This window comes from Magnolia sinica, chromosome 17, assembly GCF_029962835.1.
Source record: "Magnolia sinica isolate HGM2019 chromosome 17, MsV1, whole genome shotgun sequence".
Taxonomy (NCBI): domain Eukaryota; kingdom Viridiplantae; phylum Streptophyta; class Magnoliopsida; order Magnoliales; family Magnoliaceae; genus Magnolia; species Magnolia sinica.
Genome location: NC_080589.1, coordinates 58,507,435 through 58,518,531, shown reverse-complemented (window position 1 = coordinate 58,518,531; position 11,097 = coordinate 58,507,435). Strand labels below are relative to the sequence as shown.

The window sequence follows — 11,097 nt, the reverse complement described above, 5'->3', positions numbered from 1 at the left end:
AGAATTGGAGTTTGGAAGTCCATGCATGCATATCAAAGAATTTAAAGAGGTCGTTACAACATTGCACTTTAATAATATTCATCCTAACACCATCAAACTCAGGTTATTTCCATTCTCCCTAAAGGAGAAGACCAAATTATGGTTTCATTTGTTAAGGCCTAGATCCATTAGCACATTGATTAAGATGAACCAGGAGTTCCTTAAAAAGTTTTTCCTAGACCATAAAACCAACACTCTTAGATGAAACATAATAAACTTTTACCAAGAAAGAGATGGGACTTTCTTTGAATGTTGGGAATGGTTCAAAGACTTACTTCTCACTTGCCCACACCATGGCTATGAAACTTGGCGAACAATTGATCTTTTTAAGGATGGACTTAGTCCAAGTATGCACCAATTCGTAAAGATGATGTGTAATGATGAATTCATGAATAAGGAATTGGAAGAAGCTTCGGATTACTTTGACATGCTAGCTAAAAACACCCAATCATGGGACACATCAAATCGAGCTAGTAATCCCAAGGAAGTACCAAGAGAGAGAGAGAGAGGAGTACATGTACTCAATGAGGAGGATGGCATTAGTGCACAATTGGCTAACCTCACATGGAAAGTTAAGGACTTGGAATCTAGGAAGTAATCAACTCGTCCCAAAACAGTCTTTGAAACCGTATGTGGAATTTGTGAGAGCAATGCACACCTAACCAAAGATTGTCCTACAATGCCAGCTTTTCAAGAGGTGTTGCATGTTCAAGCAAACGTTGCAAAGGTGTACCAACAACACTTTAGTGCAGCTAATTCCAACACGCACACTCTTGATTGGCGAAACTTTAATTGGGGGAATGGACTAACTGCAAATACCACCAATTATCCCCAAGGGCCATCTAGTGGACCTCCACCTGGGAGAACTATTGAGGATATATTAGATGCATTCATGCAAGGGCAACAATAGGCCATAAATGAACTCAGAACTTTGGTTGCAAGACTTGAGACACAACTAAATGTTAGGGAGACTAGGACCTTTCCAGCCTAGCCTCAACCTAACCCAAAAGGACAAGTTCGAATAAGTGATCTTAACTCTTCTACTCAACATGTGGAACATGTTTAAGCTATCACCACCCTAAAAACTAGAAAATAAATAGACAGATATTCTAAAGAAGGTTGAGAAACATAAGGAGTTCAAAAATTCAAATGATGGTGGTGACTATAACAATGCTCCACATGACAAAGAGCCATCACAAGAATACAAGCCTGTGACCTCATTTCCCCAACATCTCATCACGTCAAAAAGGCCAAGTAAGAATCATGATATTTTAGAAGTTTTTCAACAAGTCAAAATCAACATCCCCTTGTTGAATGCAATTAAACAGTTCCCATCTTACACAAAATTCCTAAAAGATCTATGTGCAGTAAAGCGGAAGCTAAATGTACTTTAACAAAGTCTTTTTGACTGAACAGGTGAGTGCCATCATAAACCAAAACACTCCCCCAAAATATAAGGATCACGGAAGTCTTACGATCTCATGTGTAATAGGAAACTTCCGGGTCAATAAAGCACTTTTAGACCTTGGGGCAAGTGTCAATCTAATATCATACTTGGTATACGAGCAATTGGGCCTCAGTGAGTTGAAACCCACCAAAACAACATTATAATTGGTCGACCGCTCGACTAGGATACCGAGGGGTGTGGTAGAAGATGTGTTGGTGTAGGTAGATAGATTCTTCTACCCAGTAGATTTCATTATCTTGGACACACACCTAGTTACAAATGCAGACATTCAAATCCCTGTCATATTGGGTCGACCATTTCTAACCACTGGAAATACCATAATCAATTGCATAAATGGGATTATGAAGATTTCTTTTGGTATTATGACTGTAAAACTAAATGTGTTTCATTTGCACAAACCACAAGAGGATGAGGACGTGACCTATGAGATAAACTTAATTGATACATTTGAAGATGATGAGCCACCTTCAACTGAAGCTCCTGAATCTCTGGAAGTCTGCTTGGCACACTTTGAAGATTTAAATGATCCTATGATTAGAGACATTGTGAACGCCTTGCGGCATTGTGTCCCGATGCCTGAAACTGACTGGGAAGATAATTGTATTAAAAACTAACTCTTCACAAATGATGAATTCTGACCATTATAGAAGGAGGAGTTGAAAATTGAACAGAAGTCTGAAACTTTGGAATGTGTTGAGACTACACTACCTAATGAGAATTTTTTTGAATTTTATCTACTTGTAGTCTCTGATTCACCGTGTTGTACTAACATTGAAACTTTTTCTGTCACAGGTGAATTGTATATTCTCTAGAAACCTCAAAATTTGGATCGAAAATATGTTGCTAAGGTTCATAAATTTCTCTGGACATTCATACTCCAGCATCCAGGCCTATTGTAAAAAATGGCTTTTGGATTATCTTGTTGAGAAATCTACTAAGAATTTATCAAGATATTGGTCAGAGGAAGAACCTTGTTACATGATCGAGTAGTTTTTCCATGCTTTCCTAGTTTAGGATTAGAATTTATTTACTTTCTTAAGATTAGTTTGCTTTTTGCAGATAAGTTTAGACACTAGAACCACATTTTATTAGAAGATCGTATTCACTTCACAGGTACTCTTCATCTACTCCCATTTATTTTTCATTGCCCTCAATTTTTCTCTTATTGCAGATGTTTATACATTGAGGACAATGTAGATTTTTGGTTGGGGGTAGGTTTCCCTTGGAAATTCTTCAGATTGGAGCAAAGTTGTTAAATTTTTGAGCTAAAATTCTTCAAAATTCTTGAAATTTATGTCAATTTAACTGATTTTGAAATTAATCCATATATTAGAATTATAAGATACTTAATATTGATGATTTGTGACTCCTAGATTTTCGTTATTTGATAGATTTAATTATTAAGTTGAGTTATTAATTCTTAAATTAGAAGTTTTAAACATTGATTGAGTCATGATTTCATATGCCATATCTAACTTAAATATTAACGTTTTAGTTTAATATTAGATTGTTAACTTGATGATTATTAAGAATGATTAGAACTAAAACCTGAGAAATTTTTCTATCATGTTCAATGAAAAGAAAAAAAAAGTGAGAAAAAGAAAATACCCAGCAAAAAAATAGTTGTCGTCGAAAGGGGCTACCTGTTGAGGGTCAAATATTGCATATTAGACCCCAGTTATTGCCTGGATTTATGAACATGGTACTGTTTAACGGCTCAATTCAATTGTGTTTGTGATGCAAGGTGTATTTACGAGCTTGGACTCAAACAGGGTGCTTAAAGCATGGATTTAATGCTCTGATGACACCAAAAGCAAGGGAAAGACCCCATAGGACCAAGATTGACGGATTTACATGCCAGATATTCGAGAAAATTAAGAAACTGAAGCTTGAGTGGCCTAAAAGTCAGTCAAAATGCAAGATCATAAGGTTTCCACCATCTGTTCAGCTCGAAACTTCACACATGGCCTGAGGACCATAAATGAACCATACATGTCAAATTTGAACCATCGGATCCCTGTGGAAGTGGCCCAACGGATAGATAGGCCCTTTAAATCTTGACGTGAGGCCCACCTGATCTCTGGATATGCCTCAATTTTGGACTCGAAAACTTAAATTATATGGAGAACCAGATGGACCGAGGAAATTTTATACATACATCATGATGGACCCCACATGTGCATTGCATGCGCACAGTGTGCACGTGCACCAGCCGTGCACTCATGCACTCAAAGTCGGTCAGTGGGCACTGACTGACAAAAATCAAAGATTTCCCAAAATGTAATAGCGTTAACGCTGTCCATCGCTGGTTTCGCTTAGTGGGGCCCACCCATCTCACATTTCAGCAATCTGGACCGTCCATTGCATCTAGAGAGAGGGGAGGTGTAACTCACGCCTAGATGTCCTTTTGGCCTCATGCAAGCGTCTACACGTTCCTAACCATTAAACACAGGATGAACGGTGTTGTAGAAGATCTTGTGGGCCACACAGAATTCAATCCAAAAAGCACCATACCAGAATTATTTTTCACCAGTATTCTAATGGACGGACTGGATTTCTCCATATACGTTGATCATGGCCTCAACAACAACAACAAAAAGGATTGCGTTAGCTCTGTTTCGTACTGGGAGTCGGACGAAGCTTTGTGGTCCACCATCGTACATCAACGGTCAGATCCAGACCGTCCACTAGGAGCCCACGGGCCCTTTCATCCAAGCCTAGGTGACAAAATCTTAAGAAACAACGGAGATCCATTTTTAACGGTCTAAACAGAGGATGAACAGTAGAATCACAAGTCCCATGGGCCATGCCGAATTCAAGCCAAATCCGTCCATTTCCAACCGAAAATCTAACGTGAACCCACATTTTCTTGCCAGTATTGATTATGGGCCCACCAATCATCACAGATGCGTAAGAGTTTTCAGAAATTTTTGTTGTGTAAACAGAGTGGGTTTCCGACTCCGTTACAGCAACCACTCCCACCGACTTCTATTACCTATAAAAGGGGACGAGAAAGAAAGAGAGGGGATCAATTTTTGGAGCGTGGGAAGAAAGAGAAGAGAGAGAGAGTGGGTGGACGGCTAGCGAGTTCTCCCTTTCCTCCTTCGGTTTGTTTTTTTGATGTTATTTAAGGAATTTTAACCTAATCATGTCTATGTTAGGCTAAACCTCTTGGCTAGGGCTAAGAGGTGAAGCTTGTAGCGTGATAGGGGACTTTTTACTTGTGCTTTTATTTAGATTGAACTGATGTTGAATTTGGTTTAATTAAGGGAATGTTTTTAGTTTTTAATGGTCTGTTGTGATTAAAATTACACGGGGTCTATGATAGCTTTGAGCATGCTCCTTTCCTTTTTATGATAATGATGTCAGGAAGTCCTATTGTTCACCATCGTCTCCTGGGCATGATTGGATGATGGAACCCTTCCTAACCTTCATATATCTCCTGATTGGTTGTTAATTAGTTTAATTCTGTTGTTTACTTTGTCTCCTGGGCATGGTTTGGTGACGGAATCCATTCTAATTGTTATACCTTTCATCTCTTGAAAACTAGATCAAAGGAAGTTCAGTTTTGATTTTCATGGTTACACCCTTCAACTGGATGAAGATGGGACTCTAAGTCCAGTTGAGTTCTTAAAGCAGGCATAAGATCTCCCTGATCTCTACAAGTGGATCATATGAATCCCTAGTTTCCTACCTCTGAATTCTTTAAGTTTTAGATTAATATTTCACCATTATTCCCTCAAATTCATTTGATTTAGATTTCATCTTTGTCTAGTTCTAGTTCTACTTAGTTTCAGATTACGTACACGGCTTTGAAACATGGCGCATTACAAACTTTTTTTATGATGGACTGACATCTTCCATGAGCTAATTGGTTGAGACAATGTGTAATGGAGAATTCTTGATAAAGATGTCGTTGAGGTATGGGATTGCCTCGATAGACTTGCCAAAAATGCACAATCATGTGACCATTACCCAAAATCGAACACCATGTCTAGGCCGACTCAATCTAAGGAGAAAGGTGGATTGTATCTCCTGAAAGAAGAGGATAATCTCAATTATAAAGTGACTAATCTCATACGAAAATTTGAGGCCATGGAAGGAAATAAGGATAAGGTTAATGAAATTGTTTGCAACATCTGTGATTGTAACATTCACACAATTGAAAATTGTCCTACAATACCTGCCTTTCGAGGAGTGTTGAATGAACAAGCCAATGCCGTAAATAACTATCAAAGACCTTTCAATGGACTTACCTCTAATACGTACAATCTTGGTTGGAAAATCATCCAAATTTTAGTTGGAGGAATGGACAAACTGCTACCCCTCAAGGTTTCTTTAATCAAACTACACAATAACAATAAGAGAAACCTCAAGAGGATCCAATTTTAAAACATTTTGAAAAGCAAGATCTTTTCAATCAGTGTATGCTACAAGCCTTGCAAGACCTTAACAAACACTATAAGGACTTAAGGCTGAAAACATGATTGGGAATAAGGGGAGCCTCCCAACTCAACCTCTTCCCAATCCTAAGCTGTAATATGAAGTTGGCAACCCAAGCTCTTTAAATCAGATGGAGCACGCTAAATCCATCACCACTCTTAAGAGTTGGAAGATTATTGATAAAACCTTCGGTTAGGCCAGAAAAGCCTTAAGAATCAGAAGAGTACAACAATGATGGATCTAGTGATGCCCCACAGAAATTAGAACTGGAACTTCTAGAGAAGCCAGTTGCTCCATTTCCCTAACGGTTGGTTGCACTAAAGCCTCTCTTTAACTTTCAGGATATTCTAGAGGTGTTGAAAGAAGTAAAAGTTAACATTCCTCTACTTGATGCCATGAAACAAATACCTTCATATGCCAAATTCCTAAAAGACGTATGCACGACCAAAAGACGGCAGAGTATTCAAAAGAAGATCTTCTTGACTGAGAAAGTGAGTGCCATCCTAAAGCAAGATGTGCCACAGAAATACAAGGATCCTGGTAGTCCAACCATATCATGTATGATCGGTAACTACCGCATTAAGCACACACTTCTTGACGTAGGAACGAGCGTCAATCTGATTCCCTACTCGGTATACAAACAACTAGGGTTAGGTGAATTGAAAACCACCTTAACCACATTACAACTCGTTGATCGTTCTGTTCGTATACCAAGAGGGATAATTGAGGATGTGTTAGTTCAAGTTGATAGATTCTACAACCCTGTAGATTTCATCATCCTAGATACTGAACCTGTCAATAATGGAAGCACTCAGATTCTTGTCATTCTTGGTCGCCAATTCCTTGCCACTTCAAATGCAATTATCAATTGCAGGAATGGAGTCATGAGCATGTCTTTTAGGAATATGATATTGAAGTTAAACATCTTTTTCAATAACGGCAGAAACTCAGAGGATGATGACAATTTCCATGACATTGATATGATTGATTCTTTTGTGGAAAATAGAACGCCTCTGACCTTATCCTCTGACCCTCTAGAGACGTGCCTGGCATACTCCCATGACTTAGATGATGACATGATTAGGGAGACATGTGCCTTGCTTGATACTGTGCTGGTACTTGAAGTTAACCAATGGAGGCCACAATTTGAAGAATTGCCTTAAATTGATGTCGTGCCTCTACCATCTAACCTCAAGCCACCGAAGCTTGACCTAAAACCTTTACCCTCTGATTTGAAATATATCTATTTAGGTCAAGATGATATATACCCGGTGGTGATTTCTGCCCACCTGGAGAAAGAACAGGAGAGTATGCTCATAGCTACTCTCATTGAGCATAAGGGAGCCCGGGGATGGACGATAATGGACCTCAAGGGAATCAACCCCTCGATTTGTACTCATCGCATATATCTTAAGGATAATGCAAAGACCTCACAACAATCACAACATAGACTCAATCCTAACATGAAAGAAATGGTTAAGGCCGATGTTCTGAAACTATTAGATGTAGGTATCATATACCCTATATCTGATAGTCAATGGGTGAGTCCTACTTAGGTGGTTCCTAAGAAGTCCGGAATCACCATCGTAGCCAATGCCAATAATGAACTCGTACCAACCAGAGTTACTATTGGTTGGAGAATGTGCATTGACTACAGGAAGCTAAATATCGTCACAAGGAAGGACCACTTTCCTTTGCCCTTCATTGATCAAATCTTGAAAAGGCTAGCTGGTCATTCCTATTATTGTTTCTTTGACGGGTATTCGGGATACAATCAGATTGAAATCGCCCCTGAGGACTAGGAAAAGACCACATTTACATGTCCCTATGGCACCTTTGCCTATAGAAGGATGCCATTCGAGTTATGTAATGCCCATGCCACCTTTCAGCGATGTATGATGAGTATCTTTTCTGACATGATAGGAAAATATCTAGATGTCTTCACGGATGATTTCTTTGTTTTCGATTCATCTTTCAGCGAGTGCTTAGAGAGTCTTAAATGTGTGTTGAAAAGATGTGAAGAAAATAATCTGGTAATTAATTGGGAGAAGTGCCATTTCATGGTTCAGAAGGGAATTGTCCTTGGGCATATCATCTCGTCTAAGGGAATTGAGGTAGATAAGGAAAAAAATTGATCTTATCTCTAACCTACCTCCACCTAAGAACATCAGATACGTGCGATCCTTCTTATAGGACATACAGGATTTTACAGACGATTCATAAAGGACTTTAGTGTCCTCTATCGTCCTTTTTGTAATCTTCTTCAAAAGGATGTACCATACGAGTGGATTGAACAATGCCAAGAAACTTTCACCAAGCTTAAGGGCATGTTAACCACTGCACCTATCATGCAGCCTCCCGACTGGAGCCTTCCTTTTGAGCTTATGTGCGATGCTTCTGATTATGCTCTTGGAGCGGTTCTAGGTCAGAGAAAAGATAAGAGGTCTTTCATCATTCATTACGCAAATAGGACTTTAAATCCTACCCAAGTGATATACATGACTACGGAAAAGGAACTCTTAGCCATAGTGTTCGCCTTGGACAAATTTAGGTCCTACCTGATCGGATCCAAGATCATTATCTACACAGATCATGCAACACTCAAGTATCTTTTTTCTAAGAATGATTCTAAGCCCCGCCTGATAAGATGGATCCTTCTACTCTAAGAATTTTATTTAGAAATTAAAGATAAAAAGGGAATAGAGAACGTAGTGGCTGATCACCTTTCTCGCCTTAATACCTCTGATTCCCTTGAGGCGGCCCATATCAATAACATGTTCCTTGATGAACAACTGTTCAGAGTCTCCCATTCACCTTGGTTCATTGATATTGCTAATTATCTTGCACAGGTTCCATACCGACACATTGGACTGCATAAGATAAGAAGAAATTCTTTAGTGAGGTGTGTAACTTTTTCTAGGACGATCCATAATTGTTTAAATATTGTCGAAACCAAATCCTAAGGAGATGTGTGCCAGACAATGAGCATCAAAGTATCATTTCCTTTTATCACTCACAGGCCTGTGGTGGTCACTTTTCTGCTAAAAAGACCATGACCAAGATTCTACATTGTGGCTTTTATTGACCCACTATGTTCAGGGACACTTATGAGTTTTGAAAAGCTTGTGAGCGTTGTTAGAAATTAGGAGCATTATCCCGTTGAAATATGATGCCTTTGAATCCCTTCATTATCATAGAAGCATATGATTGTTGGGGCAATGATTTCATGGGACTATTCCCCCAATCCTTTGAAAATTTGTATATTTTGCTCGTGGTAGACTATGTCACTAAATGGGTCGAAGTGATTCCGTGCCGAAATAATGACCATCGCACAGTCATTAAATTCTTAAAAGAGAACATCCTTTCTCGATTTGGAACGCCTCGAGCCATCATTAGTGATGGGGGATCATACTTTTGTAATAAACCATTCGAGAGCTTAATGAAGAAATACGGTATCTTTCATAAGGTGAGCACCCCATACCATCTACAAACAAGTGGATAAGATGAGATTTCCAATAGGGAGATCAAACATATCTTAGAGAAGACGGTTAACCCTGATCGCAAGGATTGGTTAACCCGATTGACCAATGACTTATAGGCGTACCGTACTGCTTTTAAAACCCCTATTGGAACGTCTCCCTTTAGACTTGTCTATGGAAAGGCTTGTCACCTACCTGTGGAGTTGGAACATAAAGCATACTAAGTGATCAAGAATCTGAATTTCAATCTGGACAACGCTGGCTCGCTATGCAAACTTCAATTGAATGAACTTGAAAAAATCCACAATGATGCATACGAGAACTCAAGAATTTACAAGGACATGATGAAGGCGTTTCATGGTCAACATATTCTGTGAAAATTATTCACGCTAGGTCAGAAAGTCCTTTTGTATAACTCTCGACTACATCTCTTTCTGGGTAAGCTTTGATCTTGTTGGACCGGCCCTTACATTATTGTCACTGCTTATTCTCATGGGGCCATCGAGATAAGAGATCTCGACAATGGCAAGGAGTTTAAAGTAAATGGACATCGATTAAAACCATTTGTCAAGAAATTTATTTAGAGGACATGTCTATGCCTCTGACTGATCCTATTTACAAGGATTGTTAGCCCATGATTAGAAGTTTTGATCATTAATTGTCATGATTTCATAGGACACATCTCGCTTACATATTATGGTTTCAGTTCGATATTGAATTGTAACTTGGTGATCATTAAGCATGGAAGGAACCAACCTAGGGAATTTGTCCATCATGTTTAATAAGAAGAATGAAAGAAAAGGAAAATACCTAGCTATAAGATAACTGCATGCGGAAAGGGTTGGGCGAACGAACTTCACCATAGGTTTGCTCCCTATAGGTGAGGATTCAATTCCTCTCCTTGGAATTACTTGTAAAAGGGTGACATAGAGTGAAAGCCATCGATGGAAAAATTAAAAGCTGGAAGAATGAAAAAAAAGAAGAAGAAAAGAACTATAAGGCAAGTTCTGGTTTAGGTTTTGGTTGTCCTGAATGCTCATTTGATCATCAATGTATCATGGAAATTGACGATTGGATCTCTTAATGATGGTAAGCTGAGACTATATACACATGGAACTCAATGTTTAGAATTTTTCTGATTGATGGATTAATACTTTGAACTTGACTATGAAGTTTACCGTGTGTTTGAGGCCAGGAGAAAATAATGCCCAACATTCATGAATCTTAGAACTCTAGGATCTGGATTGTTTCTCAAAAATCACCCGAGTTTATCGAAATCAACCTCTAATTCTCAACGTATTTTTCACTTACTTTGGTCGGGACTAGCAAGATGCTGGTTGGGGGTTGTGTTGAGGGTCAAATATTGCATATTAGACCCCAGTTATTACCTGAATTTATGAACATGGTACTGTTTAATGGCTCAATTTAATTGTGTTTATGATGCAAGGTGTATTTATGAGCTTGGACTCAAACAGGATGCTTAAAACATGGATTTAACGCTCTGATGACACAAAAGGCAAGGGACAGACCCCAGGGGACCAAGATTGACGGATTTACACGCCAGAGATCCGAGAAAATTAGCCAAAAATGCAAGATCACAGAGTTTCCACTATATGTTCGGCTCGAAACTTCATACATGGCCTGAGAACCACAAATTAACTGTATGCA

The 11,097-nt window shown here is 38.9% G+C and overlaps 1 non-coding gene across 1 annotated transcript; it reads right to left on the bottom strand.

Moving 5' to 3' along the window:
* Nucleotides 1-232: 232 nt before the first annotated feature.
* LOC131232078 (small nucleolar RNA R71) lies at nucleotides 233-339 on the bottom strand. Its single transcript, XR_009164682.1, has one exon. It is a non-coding gene; the product is annotated as a small nucleolar RNA R71 (small nucleolar RNA).
* Between the last annotated feature and the right edge of the window lie 10,758 nt (nucleotides 340-11,097).